Raw genomic sequence first — 16,694 nt, 5'->3', positions numbered from 1 at the left:
TTGGTGAGCGGACCCCAGACCTCACAAACATAAAGGGCAATGGGCTCTATGACTGATTCAAGTATTTTTAGCCAAATCCTAATTGGTATGTTGAAATTTATGTTCCTTTTGATTTCTCTCTCTCTCTCTCCCTCTGTCTCTCACTCTCTCTCCCTCTGTCTCTCTCTCTCTCTCTCCCTCTGTCTCTCACTCTCTCTCTCTGTCTCTCTCTCTCTCCCTCTGTCTCTCTCCCTCTGTCTCTCTCTCTCTTTCTCTCTCTCTGTCTCTCTCGCTCTCTCTCTATCCCTCTGTCTCTCTCTCTCTCCCTCTCTCTCTCCCTCTGTCTCTCAATTCAATTCAATTCAATTCAAGGGCTTTATTGGCATGGGAAACATGTGTTAACATTGCCAAAGCAAGTGAGGTAGATAATATATAAAGTGAAATAAACAATAAAAATTAACAGTAGACATCACACATACAGAAGTTTCAAAACAATAGAGACATTACAAATGTCATATTATATATATATATACAGTGTTTTAACAATGTACAAATGGTAAAGGACACAAGATAAAATAAATAAGCATAGATATGGGTTGTATTTACAATGGTGCGTGTTCTTCACTGGTTGCCCTTTTCTCGTGGCAACAGGTCACAAATCTTGCTGCTTTGATGGCACACTGTGGAATTTCACCCAGTAGATATGGGAGTTTTTCAAAATTGGATTTGTTTTCGAATTCTTTGTGGTTCTGTGTAATCTGAGGGAAATATGTCTCTCTAATATGGTCATACATTGGGCAGGAGGTTAGGAAGTGCAGCTCAGTTTCCACCTCATTTTGTGGGCAGTGAGCACATAGCCTGTCTTCTCTTGAGAGACATGTCTGCCTACGGCGGCCTTTCTCAATAGCAAGGCTATGCTCGCTGAGTCTGTACATAGTCAAAGCTTTCCTTAATTTTGGGTCAGTCACAGTGGTCAGGTATTCTGCCGCTGTGTACTCTCTGTGTAGGGCCAAATAGCATTCTAGTTTGCTCTGTTTTTTTGTTAATTCTTTCCAATGTGTCAAGTAGTTATCTTTTTGTTTTCTCATGATTTGGTTGGGTCTAATTGTGCTGCTGTCCTGGGACTCTGTAGGGTGTGTTTGTGAACAGAGCCCCAGACCTCACAACCATAAAGGGCAATGGGCTCTATGACTGATTCAAGTATTTTTAGCCAGATCCTAATTGGTATGTTGAAATTTATGTTACTTTTGATGGCATAGAATGCCCTTCTTGCCTTGTCTCTCAGATCGTTCACAGCTTTGTGGAAGTTACCTGTGGCGCTGATGTTTAGGCCAAGGTATGTATAGTTTTTTGTGTGCTCTAGGGCAACAGTGTCTAGATGAAATTTGTATTTGTGGTCCTGGTGAGTGGACCTTTTTTTGGAACACCATTATTTTGGTCTTACTGAGATTTACTGTCAGGGCCCAGGTCTGACAGAATCTGTGCATAAGATCTAGGTGCTGCTGTAGGCCCTCCTTGGTTGGTGACAGAAGTACCAGATCATCAGCAAACAACAGACATTTGACTTCGGATTCTAGTAGGGTGAGGCCGGGTGCTGCAGACTTCTCTAGTGCCCGCACCAGTTCGTTGATATATATGTTGAAGAGGGTGGGGCTTAAGCTGCATCCCTGTCTAACCCACGACCCTGTGTGAAGAAATTTGTGTGTTTTTGCCAATTTTAACCGCACACTTGTTGTTTGTGTACATGGATTTTATGATGTCGTATGTTTTACCCCCAACACCACTTTCCATCAGTTTGTATAGCAGACCCTCATGCCAAATTGAGTCAAAGGCTTTTTTGAAATCAACAAAGCATGAGAAGACTTTGCCTTTGTTTTGGTTTGTTTGGTTGTCAATTAGGGTGTGCAGGGTGAATACATGGTCTGTTGTACGGTAATTTGGTAAAAAGCCAATTTGACATTTGCTCAGTACATTGTTTTCATTGAGGAAATGTACGAGTCTGCTGTTAATGATAATGCAGAGGATTTTCCCAAGGTTACTGTTGACGCATATTCCACAGTAGTTATTGGGGTCAAATTTGTCTCCACTTTTGTGGATTGGGGTGATCAGTCCTTGGTTCCAAATACTGGGGAAGATGCCAGAGCTAAGGATGATGTTAAAGAGTTTTAGTATAGCCAATTGGAATTTGTTGTCTGTATATTTGATCATTTCATTGAGGATACCATCAACACCACAGGCCTTTTTGGGTTGGAGGGTTTTTATTTTGTCCTGTAACTCATTCAATGTAATTGGAGAATCCAGTGGGTTCTGGTAGTCTTTAATAGTTGATTCTAAGATCTGTATTTGATCATGTATATGTTTTTGCTCTTTATTCTTTGTTATAGAGCCAAATAGAGAAGTGTAGAAGTGGTTTACCCATACATCTCCATTTTGGATAGATAATTCTTCGTGTTGTTGTTTGTTTAGTGTTTTCCAATTTTCCCAGAAGTGGTTAGAGTCTATGGATTCTTCAATTACATTGAGCTGATTTCTGACATGCTGTTCCTTCTTTTTCCGTAGTGTATTTCTGTATTGTTTTAGTGATTCACCATAGTGAAGGCGTAGACTCAGGTTTTCCGGGTCTCTATGTTTTTGGTTGGACAGGTTTCTCAATTTCTTTCTTAGATTTTTGCATTCTTCATCAAACCATTTGTCATTGTTGTTAATTTTCTTCGGTTTTCTATTTGAGATTTTTAGATTTGATAGGGAGGCTGAGAGGTCAAATATACTGTTAAGATTTTCTACTGCTAAGTTTACACCTTCAATATTACAGTCTCTCTCGCTCTCTCTCTCCCTCTGTCTCTCTCTTTCTCTCTCTCCCCCTGTCTCTCTCTCCCTCTCTCCCCCTCTGTCTCTCTCTCTCCCTCTGTCTCTCTCTTTCTCTCTCTCTCCCCTCTGTCTCTCCCCCTCTCTCTCCCTCTCTCCCCTCTGTCTCTCCCTCTCTCTCTCTCTCCCTCTGTCTCTCTTGCTCTCTCTCTCCCCTCACTCTCTCTCCCTCTGGTCTCTCTCTCACTCTCTCTCCCTCTGTCTCTCTCTCTCACTCTCTCTCCCTCTGTCTCTCTCTCTCTCTCTCCCTCTGTCTCTCTCTCTCTCTCCATTAATTCAGCAAGTATTGCATTATTGTACTTCAACAGAAGAAAAAAATAAACTTCAATTTTTACTGCTGGAGGCTCCAGCTCCCTGCATCATGCGTTTATTCTCAGAGTTCTTCTTTGAAGTAAAGCTATGTGGGAATTGTATTATTTATGTTTCGGCGGGATATATATTGTGCAGCGTTGACTGACACCGATACAGCGAAGCGTCTCTGCCGGTGCAAAAACATAGCATATTCTCAAGAGTAGAGAGGAATGCAGGTTCCTTAAATGTATTTTTCAATTTTTCTCTCAGCAACAAGTGAAGGATATACAGTACAAAGAGAAGCTAATGGCACTAGCTTTATACAGAGGTGAATCATTTATAACAACAACAAAGCCTATTCATTTCTCTCACCTTACACAGACTGATGCAAATCAAATCAAATGTCGAATGTGTTGTGTTACGATAAATGAGTGAGGAGGTGTGGAGTCAGGCGCAGAGAGCAAAGATGTGGGAAAAAACATGCTTTAATGTCCCGGAAACATAACATGAACCAAAAGTAGAAAAACAAATGATCAGAAATATAAACGGACAGCGTGAAACCCAAATACAAACAAAATACACTCAAACAACAAAACAGACTAACAAGCCCGCACGAAACAGAAGCGGGCTGAACAAACTATATATAACCCTACCCTAACAACCAAACAAGAAACAGGTGATACCAATCAGACAAAACCAAAGGAACACAGAACAATGGATCGGCGATAGCTAGTAGACCGGTGACGACGACCGCCGAGCGCCACCCGAACAAGAAGGGGAGTCACCTTCGGTAATATTCGTGACATGTTGTATACCGTGAAACGCTTAACTTAACCAACAATGCAGAGTAAAACAAAAAAAAGTATGACAACATTTGCTAAATAAACTAAAGGAAAAATAGTAATACAATAAAAATAACAATAACAAGTTTGTCAAACAAATCTCACATCTCACACAACTCTCCACATATAATATGAAGTTAACACGATACAGAGTTTTAGTACTCTCCACATATAATATGAAGTCAACAGATGCTTAGTGTGTAAATTGAACAACACGGTTGATGCTGCTCTTTGACAGTATTTTGACAGTGTTCTCCTCTGTTTCTACTGAGCGGGGATTTCTCATTGCAGTACGGTAGCTAACTGTGGTGTTCTGCTGTCGTGTCTCTTTTCTCTTCATGTGTGGCTGCTCTGTGCCCATGTCATACCCCACACCACACAATGACCAAAGCTTTGTGCCACTGTCCCTGAGCTTCGCTCTGCTGTCGGCTGAGTGGCCGGCTATGCTGCTATTGTTTTTAATCAGCAGCAGGTGTGGGATCCAGAACAGTACATAATCCCTGTCTGTTTCTGCTGCATGCCTATTGCCAAACTGCTCTATGGTTTTAATGCACACATTTCTGGAGGGATCCCCAAAAACTATCACGTGTGACTGTGCAGTGCTTTTTAAGACTCTCTCTTTCTCTCGCTCTCCCCTCTCTCTTTTTATCTCTCTCCCTCCTCTCTCTCTCTCTTTCTTTCTCTCGCTCTCTCTCTCTCTCTCTCTTTCTCTTTCTCTCTCTCTCTCTCTCTCTCTCTCTGTCTCTCTGTACCTGCCCCCCCCCCTCTCTCTCTCTCTCTCTCTCTTTCTCTCTCTCTGTCTCTCAGTACCTGCCCCCCCCTCTCTCTCTCTCTTTCTCTCTCTCCCTATCCCCTTTCAATTCAATTCAATTCAAGGGCTTTATTGGCATGGGAAACATGTGTTAACATTGCCAAAGCAAGTGATGTAGATAATATATAAAGTGAATATATAAAGTGAAATAAACAATAAAAATTAACAGTAAACATTACACATACAGAAGTTTCAAAACAATAAAGACATTACAAATGATATATTATATATACAGTGTTTTAACAATGTACAAATGGTAAAGGACACAAGATAAAATAAATAAGCATAAATATGGGTTGTATTTACAATGGTTGTGTTCTTCACTGGTTGCCCTTTTCTCGTGGCAACAGGTCACAAATCTTGCTGCTGTGATGGCACACGGTGGAATTTCACCCAGTAGATATGGGAGTTTTTCAAAATTGGATTTGTTTTTGAATTCTTTGTGGATCTGTGTAATCTGAGGGAAATTTGTCTCTCTAATATGGTCATACATTGGGCAGGAGGTTAGGAAGTGCAGCTCAGTTTCCACCACATTTTGTGGGCAGTGAGCACATAGCCTGTCTTCTCTTGGGAGCCATGTCTGCCAACGGCGGCCTTTCTCAATAGCAAGGCTATGCTCACTGAGTCTGTACATAGTCAAAGCTTTCCTTAATTTTGGGTCAGTCACAGTGGTCAGGTATTCTGCCGCTGTGTACTCTCTGTGTAGGGCCAAATAGCATTCTAGTTTGCTCTGTTTTTTTGTTAATTCTTGGTTGGTGAGCAGACCCCAGACCTCACAACCATAAAGGGCAATGGGCTCTATGACTGATTCAAGTATTTTTAGCCAGATCCTAATTGGTATGTTGAAATGTATGTTCCTTTTGATGGCATAGAATGCCCTTCTTGCCTTGTCTCTCAGATTGTTCACAGCTTTGTGGAAGTTACCTGTGGCGCTGATGTTTAGGCCAAGGTATGTATAGTTTTTTGTGTGCTCTAGGGCAACAGTGTCTAGATGAAATTTGTATTTGTGGTCCTGGTGACTGGACCTTTTTTGGAACACCATTATTTTGGTCTTACTGAGATTTACTGTCATGGCCCAGGTCTGACAGAATCTGTGCATAAGATCTAGGTGCTGCTGTAGGCCCTCCTTGGTTGGTGACAGAAGCACCAGATCATCAGCAAACAGCAGACATTTGACTTCGGATTCTAGTAGGGTGAGGCCGGGTGCTGCAGACTTTTCTAGTGCCCACGCCAATTCGTTCATATATATGTTGAAGAGGGTGGGGCTTAAGCTGCATCCCTGTCTAACCCCACGACCCTGTGTGAAGAAATGTGTGTGTTTTTTGCCAATTTTAACCGCACACTTGTTGTTTGTGTACATGGATTTTATAATGTCGTATGTTTTACCCCCAACACCACTTTCCATCAGTTTGTATAGCAGACCCTCATGTCAAATTGAGTCGAAGGCTTTTTTGAAATCAATGAGAGCATGAGAAGACTTTGCCTTTGTTTTGGTTTGTTTGGTTGTCAATGAGCTTTCTGAAAAGCTCACACCTACAGAGACTAGGGGCTGGTCAATCTGTTTTTGCTATGACTCTTAGGAATGAGGGAGTCAAAGAGATGGAGACGTGGTCAGTTTAGAGAGAGGGAGAGGGGGGTGGAGGGTGAGCTAGAGCAAGAGTAAGATAGAGGTGCTCAGTATAAGGAGAGAGAGAGAGATAAAACAGATAAATAAGTCAGACAGTTGTTATATCTGACAGAGCAGGGTTTTAAATTGCTCTACAGAACTACAGCCTTTCTTCATGCCAGGAGACCCTTGAAGTAGTCTCCCATCCAGACACCTCATAGAGCCGTGACATAGAGAGCAATCGGTCTTTGTTCATGTATTTTTTGTTTTCTAGCCAGTATATGTAACCCCTCTCCACCTGGAAACACCCATAACACAGTGATGTATTGCGTGCCAGGACAGCCTGCCAGGACAGCGTGCCAGGACAGCCTGCCAGGACAGCGTGCCAGGACAGCCTGCCAGGACAGCGTGCCAGGACAGCCTGCCAGGACAGCGTGCCAGGACAGCCTGCCAGGACAGCCTGACAGGACAGCGTGCCAGGACAGCCTGCCAGGACAGCGTGCCAGGACAGCCTGCCAGGACAGCGTGCCAGGACAGCAGTGCCAGGACAGCCTGACAGGACAGCGTGCCAGGACAGCCTGCCAGGACAGCGTGCCAGGACAGCCTGCCAGGACAGCGTGCCAGGACAGCCTGCCAGGACAGTAGTTATGACTTGCACAACTTAACTAAAATAAGTGGTTCAAAGTAGAGGCATTCAACCTCTGCGGTGGAAGGCGCCTGAGCTACAGCGATGTTTGTGAGACTAAGAACCATGCCGAAAACAGGTCTTCTCTATTTGGACCCAGTTCGGCGCCTATGAGCTTCACAGCACTCGTTAGAAGGTAATCTTGTGACTCTGCCATAAAAATGTATGGAAGTGAATAGTTATTTTTTTTGCACAGAGAACCAGGGTTACTAATATCATTAATTGTTTTCCTGTCTCTGATTCATTATTGGATGTATGAATGTGTTATTCAATGCGTTTCTCGGTGCTAATGGCAGTAAAGCCAGATTTCATTAAATAACTTTGTAATATATTTTGAATAGCTAAAATAGTCAAACAATTACTAATGAAATAGCTAAATGGTCCATCTTATGACCAAGTCAAAACAATTCCATACGTAGCTACCTAGATATCACCATCTAGAGTCTTAGCCTAGGGGGTCTCCCTCTGCATCAAAGCTCAATGAATATCTGAATGCCAGTAGAGTACTTCTGTCTAACACAGTACAGTAGTTATATCTAACACAGTACAGTAGTTATATATAACACAGTACAGTAGTTATGACTGACACAGTACAGTAGTTATATCTAACACAGTACAGCAGTCATATCTAACACAATACAGTAGTTATATCTAAAACAGTACAGTAGTTATATCTAACACAGTACAGTAGTTATATATAACACAGTACAGTAGTTATGACTGACACAGTACAGTAGTTATATCTAACACAGTACAGTAGTCATATCTAACACAATACAGTAGTTATATCTAAAACAGTACAGTAGTTATATCTAACACAGTACAGTAGTTATATATAACACAGTACAGTAGTTATGACTGACACAGTACAGTAGTTATATATAACACAGTACAGTAGTTATGACTGACACAGTACAGTAGTTATATATAACACAGTACAGTAGTTATATCTAACACAGTACAGTAGTTATATCTAACAAAGTACAGTAGTTATATCTAACACAGTACAGTAGTTATATCTAACACAGTACAGTAGTTATATCTAACACAGTACAGTAGTCATATATAACACAGTACAGTAGTTATGACTGACACAGTACAGTAGTTATGACTGACACAGTACAGTAGTTATATATAACACAGTACAGTAGTTATGACTGACACAGTACAGTAGTTATATCTAACACAGTACAGTAGTTATATCTAACACAGTACAGTAGTTATGACTGACACAGTACAGTAGTTATATCTAACACAGTACAGTAGTTATGACTGACACAGTACAGTAGTTATATCTAACACAGTACAGTAGTTATATCTAACACAGTACAGTAGTTATATCTAAACACAGTTATATCTAACACAGTACAGTAGTTATGACTGGCACAGTACAGTAGTTATATCTAACACAGTACAGTAGTTATGACTGGCACAGTACAGTAGTTATATCTAACACAGTACAGTAGTTATGACTGGCACAGTACAGTAGTTATATCTAACACAGTACAGTAGTTATATCTAACACAGTACAGTAGTTATGACTGGCACAGTACAGTAGTTATATCTAACACAGTACAGTAGTTATGACTGGCACAGTACAGTAGTTATATCTAACACAGTACAGTAGTTATATCTAACACAGTACAGTAGTTATGACTAACACAGTACAGTAGTTATATCTAACACAGTACAGTAATTATATCTAACACAGTACAGTAGTTATATCTAATACAGTACAGTAGTTATGTCTGACACAGTACAGTAGTTATATCTAACCCATTACAGTAGTTATGTCTGACACAGTACAGTAGTTATGTCTGACACAGTACAGTAGTTATATCTAACCCATTACAGTAGTTATGTCTGACACAGTACAGTAGTTATATCTAACACAGTACAGTAGTTATGTCTGACACAGTACAGTAGTTATGTCTGACACAGTACAGTAGTTATATCTAACCCATTACAGTAGTTATGTCTGACACAGTACAGTAGTTATATCTAACACAGTACAGTAGTTATATCTAACCCAGTACAGTAGTTATGTCTGACACAGTACAGTAGTTATATCTAACACAGTACAGTAGTTATGTCTGACACAGTACAGTAGTTATGACTGACACAGTACAGTAGTTATATCTAACACAGTACATCAGTTATGACTGACACAGTACAGTAGTTATATCTAACACAGTACAGTAGTTATGACTGACACAGTACAGTAGTTATATCTAACACAGTACAGTAGTTATGTCTGACACAGTACAGTAGTTATGACTGACACAGTACAGTAGTTATATCTAACACAGTACATCAGTTGTGACTGACACAGTACAGTAGTTATATCTAACACAGTACAGTAGTTATATCTAAAACAGTACAGTAGTTATATCTAACACAGTACAGTAGTTATATCTAACACAGTACAGTAGTTATGTCTGACACAGTACAGTAGTTATATCTAAAACAGTACAGTAGTTATGACTGACACAGTACAGTAGTTATGACTGACACAGTACAGTAGTTATATCTAACACAGTACAGTAGTTATGACTGACACAGTACAGTAGTTATATCTAACACAGTACAGTAGTTATATCTAACACAGTACAGTAGTTATGTCTGACACAGTACAGTAGTTATATCTAACACAGTACAGTAGTTATGACTGACACAGTACAGTAGTTATATCTAACACAGTACAGTAGTTATATCTAACACAGTACAGTAGTTATATCTAACACAGTACAGTAGTTATGACTGACACAGTACAGTAGTTATGTCTGACACAGTACAGTAGTTATGACTGGCACAGTACAGTAGTTATGACTGACACAGTACAGTAGTTATGTCTGACACAGTACAGTAGTTATATCTAACACAGTACAGTAGTTATATCTAACACAGTACAGTAGTTATGACTGACACAGTACAGTAGTTATATCTAACACAGTACAGTAGTTATGTCTGACACAGTACAGTAGTTATATCTAACACAGTACAGTAGTTATATCTAACACAATACAGTAGTTATGACTGACACAGTACAGTAGTTATATCTAACACAGTACAGTAATTATATCTAACACAGTACAGTAGTTATATCTAATACAGTACAGTAGTTATGTCTGACACAGTACAGTAGTTATATCTAACCCATTACAGTAGTTATGTCTGACACAGTACAGTAGTTATGTCTGACACAGTACAGTAGTTATATCTAACCCATTACAGTAGTTTATGTCTGACACAGTACAGTAGTTATATCTAACACAGTACAGTAGTTATGTCTGACACAGTACAGTAGTTATGTCTGACACAGTACAGTAGTTATATCTAACCCATTACAGTAGTTATGTCTGACACAGTACAGTAGTTATGTCTGACACAGTACAGTAGTTATATCTAACCCATTACAGTAGTTATGTCTGACACAGTACAGTAGTTATATCTAACACAGTACAGTAGTTATGTCTGACACAGTACAGTAGTTATGACTGACACAGTACAGTAGTTATATCTAACACAGTACATCAGTTGTGACTGACACAGTACAGTAGTTATATCTAACACAGTACAGTAGTTATGACTGACACAGTACAGTAGTTATATCTAACACAGTACAGTAGTTATGTCTGACACAGTACAGTAGTTATGACTGACACAGTACAGTAGTTATATCTAACACAGTACATCAGTTGTGACTGACACAGTACAGTAGTTATATCTAACACAGTACAGTAGTTATGACTGACACAGTACAGTAGTTATATCTAACACAGTACAGTAGTTATGTCTGACACAGTACAGTAGTTATGTCTGACACAGTACAGTAGTTATGTCTGACACAGTACAGTAGTTATGACTGACACAGTACAGTAGTTATGACTGACACAGTACAGTAGTTATGACTGACACAGTACAGTAGTTATATCTAACACAGTACAGTAGTTATATCTAACACAGTACAGTAGTTATGACTGACACAGTACAGTAGTTATATCTAACCCATTACAGTAGTTATGACTGACACAGTACAGTAGTTATATCTAACCCATTACAGTAGTTGTGACTGACACAGTACAGTAGTTATATCTAACAAAGTACAGTAGTTATATCTAACACAGTACAGTAGTTATATCTAACACAGTACAGTAGTTATATCTAACACAGTACAGTAGTCATATCTAACACAGTACAGTAGTTATATCTAACACAGTACAGTAGTTATATCTAACACAGTACAGTAGTTATATCTAACACAGTACAGTAGTTATATCTAATACAGTACAGTAGTCATATCTAACACAGTACAGTAGTTATATCTAACACAGTACAGTAGTTATATCTAACACAGTACAGTAGTTATATCTAATACAGTACAGTAGTTATATCTAACACAGTACAGTAGTTATATCTAACACAGTACAGTAGTTATATCTAACACAGTACAGTAGTTATATCTAACACAGTACAGTAGTTATATCTAACACAGTACAGTAGTCATATCTGACACAATACAGTAGTTATGTCCGACACAGGTGTAACGGCTTTCTTCCGTTGAAAGAGAAGCGGACCAAAATGCAGCGTGGTGGTTACTCATGTTCTTTAATGAAAATGAACAAACATGAAATAACTTAAATAACAAAACAACAAACGGAACGTGAAAACCTATACAGCCTATTTAGTGACAACAAACACAGAGACAGGAACAATCACCCACGAAACACTCAAAGAATATGGCTGCCTAAATATGGTTCCCAATCAGAGACAACGAGAATCACCTGCCTCTGATTGAGAACCGCCTCAGGCAACCATAGACTTTGCTAGAAAACCCCACTAAGCCACAATCCCAAAACCTACGAAAAAACCCCATACATAAACACAACACAAAATAAACCCATGTCACACCCTGGCCTGACCAAATAAATATGGAAAACACAAAATACTAAGACCAGGGCGTGACAGAACCCCCCCCAAGGTGCGGACTCCCGGCCGCACACTAAAACCCATAGGGGAGGGTCCGGGTGGGCGTCTGTCCACGGTGGCGGCTCCGGCTCGGGACATGAACCCCACTCCAACCAAGTCTTAGTCCCCCTGTAACGCGTCCTTTGATTGGTGACCCTCGCCGCCGACCTTGGCCTAATAACCCTCACCAAGGACCCCACTGGACTGAGGGGCAGCTCGGGACTGAGGTGGAAGCTCGGGACTGAGGGGAAGCTCGGGACTGAGGGGAAGCTCGGGACTGAGGGGAAGCTCGGGACTGAGGGGAAGCTCGGGACTGAGGGGAAGCTCAGCACTGAGGGGAAGCTCAGCACTGAGAGGAAGCCCAGCACTGAGAGGAAGCTCAGCACTGAGAGGAAGCTCAGGCAGGTAGTTGGATCCGGCAGATCCTGGCTGACTGGCGGATCTGGAAGAGTCTGGCTGACTGGCAGATCTGGAAGAGTCTGGTTGACTGGCAGGTCTGGAAGAGTCTGGCTGACTGGCAGATCTGGAAGAGTCTGGCTGACTGGCAGATCTGGAAGAGTCTGGCTGACTGGCAGATCTGGAAGAGTCTGGCTGACTGGCGGATCCTGGCAGACTGACGGATCTGGCTGCTCCATGTAGACTGGCAGCTCTGGCTGCTCCATGCAGACTGACAGCTCTGGCTGCTCCATGCAGACTGACAGCCTTGGCTGCTCCATGCAGACTGACACCTCTGGCTGCTCCATGCAGGCTGGCAGCTCAGGCTGCTCCATGCAGGCTGGCAGTTCAGGCTGCTCCATGCAGGCTGGCAGCTCAGGCTGCTCCATGCAGGCTGGCAGCTCTGGCTGCGCTGAACAGGCAGGAGACTCCAGCAGCGCTGTAGAGGAAGAAGGCTCTGGCTGCGCTGAACAGGTGGGAGACTCCGGCAGCGCAGGAGAGGAGGAAAGCTCTGGCTGCGCTGAACAGGCGGGAGGCTCCGGCAGCGCTAAACAGGCGAGGCGCACAGAAGGCCTGGTGCGTGGTGCTGGCACTGGGTAGAGGACATGCACAGGAAGCCTGTTGCGGGCAGCTGCCACCGGAGGACTGGTGTGTGGAGGTGGCACTGGATAGACCGGACCGTGCAGGCGCACTGGAGCTCTTGAGCACCGAGCCTGCCCAACCTTACCTGGCTCGATGCCCACTCTAGCCCGGCCAATACGAAGAGCTGGTATGTACCGCACCGGGCTATGCACCCGCACTGGAGACACCGTGCGCTCCACAGCATAACACGGTGCCTGCCCGGTCTCTTTAGCCCCCCGGTAAGCACAGGAAGTTAGCGCAGGTCTCCTACCTGGCGTAGCCATACTCCCTGTGAGCCCCCAATACATTTTTGGGGCTGACTCTCGGGCTTCCATCCGCGTCGCCGTGCTGCCTCTTCATACCAGCGCCTCTCCGCTTTCGCCGCCTCCAGTTCTTCTTTGGGGCGGCGATATTCTCCAGGCTGTGCCCAGGGTCCTTTTCCGTCCAATATCTCCTCCCAAGTCCAGAAGTCCTGTGATCGCTGCTCCTCACGATAAACAGGGGGAGTTGGCTCAGGTCTGAACCCTGACTCTGCCACACTCTCCCTGAGCCCCCCCCCCCAAGAAACTTTTGGGGCTGACTCTCGGGCTTCCTTCTGCGCCGTCGTGCTTTTCTCTTCAACTCCATTCTCCTATAGCCCTCCTCGCACTGCTCCAGCGAATCCCAGGCGGGCTCCGGCACTCTCTCTGGGTCGACCGCCCACCTGTCTATTTCCTCCCAAGTAGTATAGTCCATACTCCTGCTGTCCATAACGTCCTCCCATGTCCATTCCTCTTTTCGCTGCTGTTGCTGTCGCTGCCTGTCACCACGCTGCTTGGTCCAGTTGTGGTGGGTGATTCTGTTACGGCTTTCTTCCGTTGAAAGAGAAGCGGACCAAAATGCAGCGTGGTGGTTACTCATGTTCTTTAATGAAAATGAACAAACATGAAATAACTTAAATAACAAAACAACAAACGGAACGTGAAAACCTATACAGCCTATTTAGTGACAACAAACACAGAGACAGGAACAATCACCCACAAAACACTCAAAGAATATGGCTGCCTAAATATGGTTCCCAATCAGAGACAACGAGAATCACCTGCCTCTGATTGAGAACCGCCTCAGGCAACCATAGACTTTGCTAGAAAACCCCACTAAGCCACAATCCCAAAACCTACGAAAAACACCCATACATAAACACAACACAAAATAAACCCATGTCACACCCTGGCCTGACCAAATAAATATAGAAAACACAAAATACTAAGACCAAGGCGTGACAACAGTACAGTAGTTATATATAACACAGTACAGTAGTTATATCTAACACAGTACAGTAGTCATATCTAACACAGTACAGTAGTTATATCTAACACAGTACAGTAGTTATATCTAAAACAGTACAGTAGTTATGTCTGACACAGTACAGTAGTTATGACTGACACAGTACAGTAGTTATATCTAACACAGTACAGTAGTTATATCTAACACAGTACAGTAGTTATGACTAACACAGTACAGTAGTTATATCTAACACAGTACAGTAGTTATATCTAACACAGTACAGTAGTTATATCTAACACAGTACAGTAGTTATATCTAACACAGTACAGTAGTTATATCTAACACAGTACAGTAGTTATATCTAACAAAGTACAGTAGTTATATCTAACACAGTACAGTAGTTATATCTAACACAGTACAGTAGTTATATATAACACAGTACAGTAGTTATATATAACACAGTACAGTAGTTATATCTAACACAGTACAGTAGTTATGACTGGCACAGTACAGTAGTTATATATAACACAGTACAGTAGTTATATCTAACACATTACAGTAGTTATGACTGACACAATACAGTAGTTATATCTAACACAGTACAGTAGTTATATCTAACACAATACAGTAGTTATATCTAACACAGTACAGTAGTTATATCTAACACAGTACAGTAGTTATATCTAACACAGTACAGTAGTTATGACTGACACAGTACAGTAGTTATATCTAACACAGTACAGTAGTTATATCTAACACAGTACAGTAGTTATGACTGACACAGTACAGTAGTTATATCTAACACAGTACAGTAGTTATATCTAACACAGTACAGTAGTTATATCTAACACAGTACAGTAGTTATATCTAACACAGTACAGTAGTTATATCTAACACAGTACAGTAGTTATGTCTGACACAGTACAGTAGTTATATCTAACACAGTACAGTAGTTATATCTAACACAGTACAGTAGTTATGACTGACACAGTACAGTAGTTATATCTAACACAGTACAGTAGTTATGACTGACACAGTACAGTAGTTATATCTAACACAGTACAGTAGTTATGACTGACACAGTACAGTAGTTATGTCTGACACAGTACAGTAGTTATATCTAAAACAGTACAGTAGTTATATCTAACACAGTACAGTAGTTATATCTAAAACAGTACAGTAGTTATGTCTGACACAGTACAGTAGTTATGACTGACACAGTACAGTAGTTATGTCTGACACAGTACAGTAGTTATATCTAAAACAGTACAGTAGTTATATCTAACACAGTACAGTAGTTATATCTAACACAGTACAGTAGTTATATCTAACACAGTACAGTAGTTATATCTAACACAATACAGTAGTTATGACTGACACAGTACAGTAGTTATATCTAACACAGTAAAGTAGTTATATCTAACACAGTACAGTAGTTATGACTGACACAGTACAGTAGTTATATATAACACAGTACAGTAGTTCTGACTAACACAGTACAGCAGTTATATCTAAAACAGTACAGTAGTTATATCTAACACATTACAGTAGTTATGACTGACACAGTACAGTAGTTATATCTAACACAGTACAGTAGTTATATCTAACACAGTACAGTAGTTATATCTAACACAGTACAGTAGTTATGACTGACACAGTACAGTAGTTATATCTAACACATTACAGTAGTTATGACTGACACAGTACAGTAGTTATATCTAACACAGTACAGTAGTTATGACTGACACAGTACAGTAGTTATGTCTGACACAGTACAGTAGTTATATCTAAAACAGTACAGTAGTTATATCTAACACAGTACAGTAGTTATGACTGGCACAGTACAGTAGTTATGACTGACACAGTACAGTAGTTATGACTGACACAGTACAGTAGTTATATCTAAAACAGTACAGTAGTTATGTCTGACACAGTACAGTAGTTATATCTAACACAGTACAGTAGTTATGACTGACACAGTACAGTAGTTATATCTAACACATTACAGTAGTTATGACTGACACAGTACAGTAGTTATATCTAACACAGTACAGTAGTTATATCTAACACAGTACAGTAGTTATATCTAACACAGTACAGTAGTTATGTCTGACACAGTACAGTAGTTATATCTAACACAGTACAGTAGTTATATCTAACACAGTACAGTAGTTATATCTAACACAGTACAGTAGTTATATCTAACACAGTACAGTAGTTATATCTAACACAGTACAGTAGTTATATCTAACACAGTACAGTAGTTATGATCTGACACAGTACAGTAGTTATATCTAACACAGTACAGTAGTTATATCTAACACA

The sequence above is a fragment of the Oncorhynchus tshawytscha genome, linkage group LG04 (assembly GCF_018296145.1).
Source record: "Oncorhynchus tshawytscha isolate Ot180627B linkage group LG04, Otsh_v2.0, whole genome shotgun sequence".
Lineage (NCBI taxonomy): Eukaryota > Metazoa > Chordata > Actinopteri > Salmoniformes > Salmonidae > Oncorhynchus > Oncorhynchus tshawytscha.
This window is presented reverse-complemented; position numbering follows the sequence as displayed.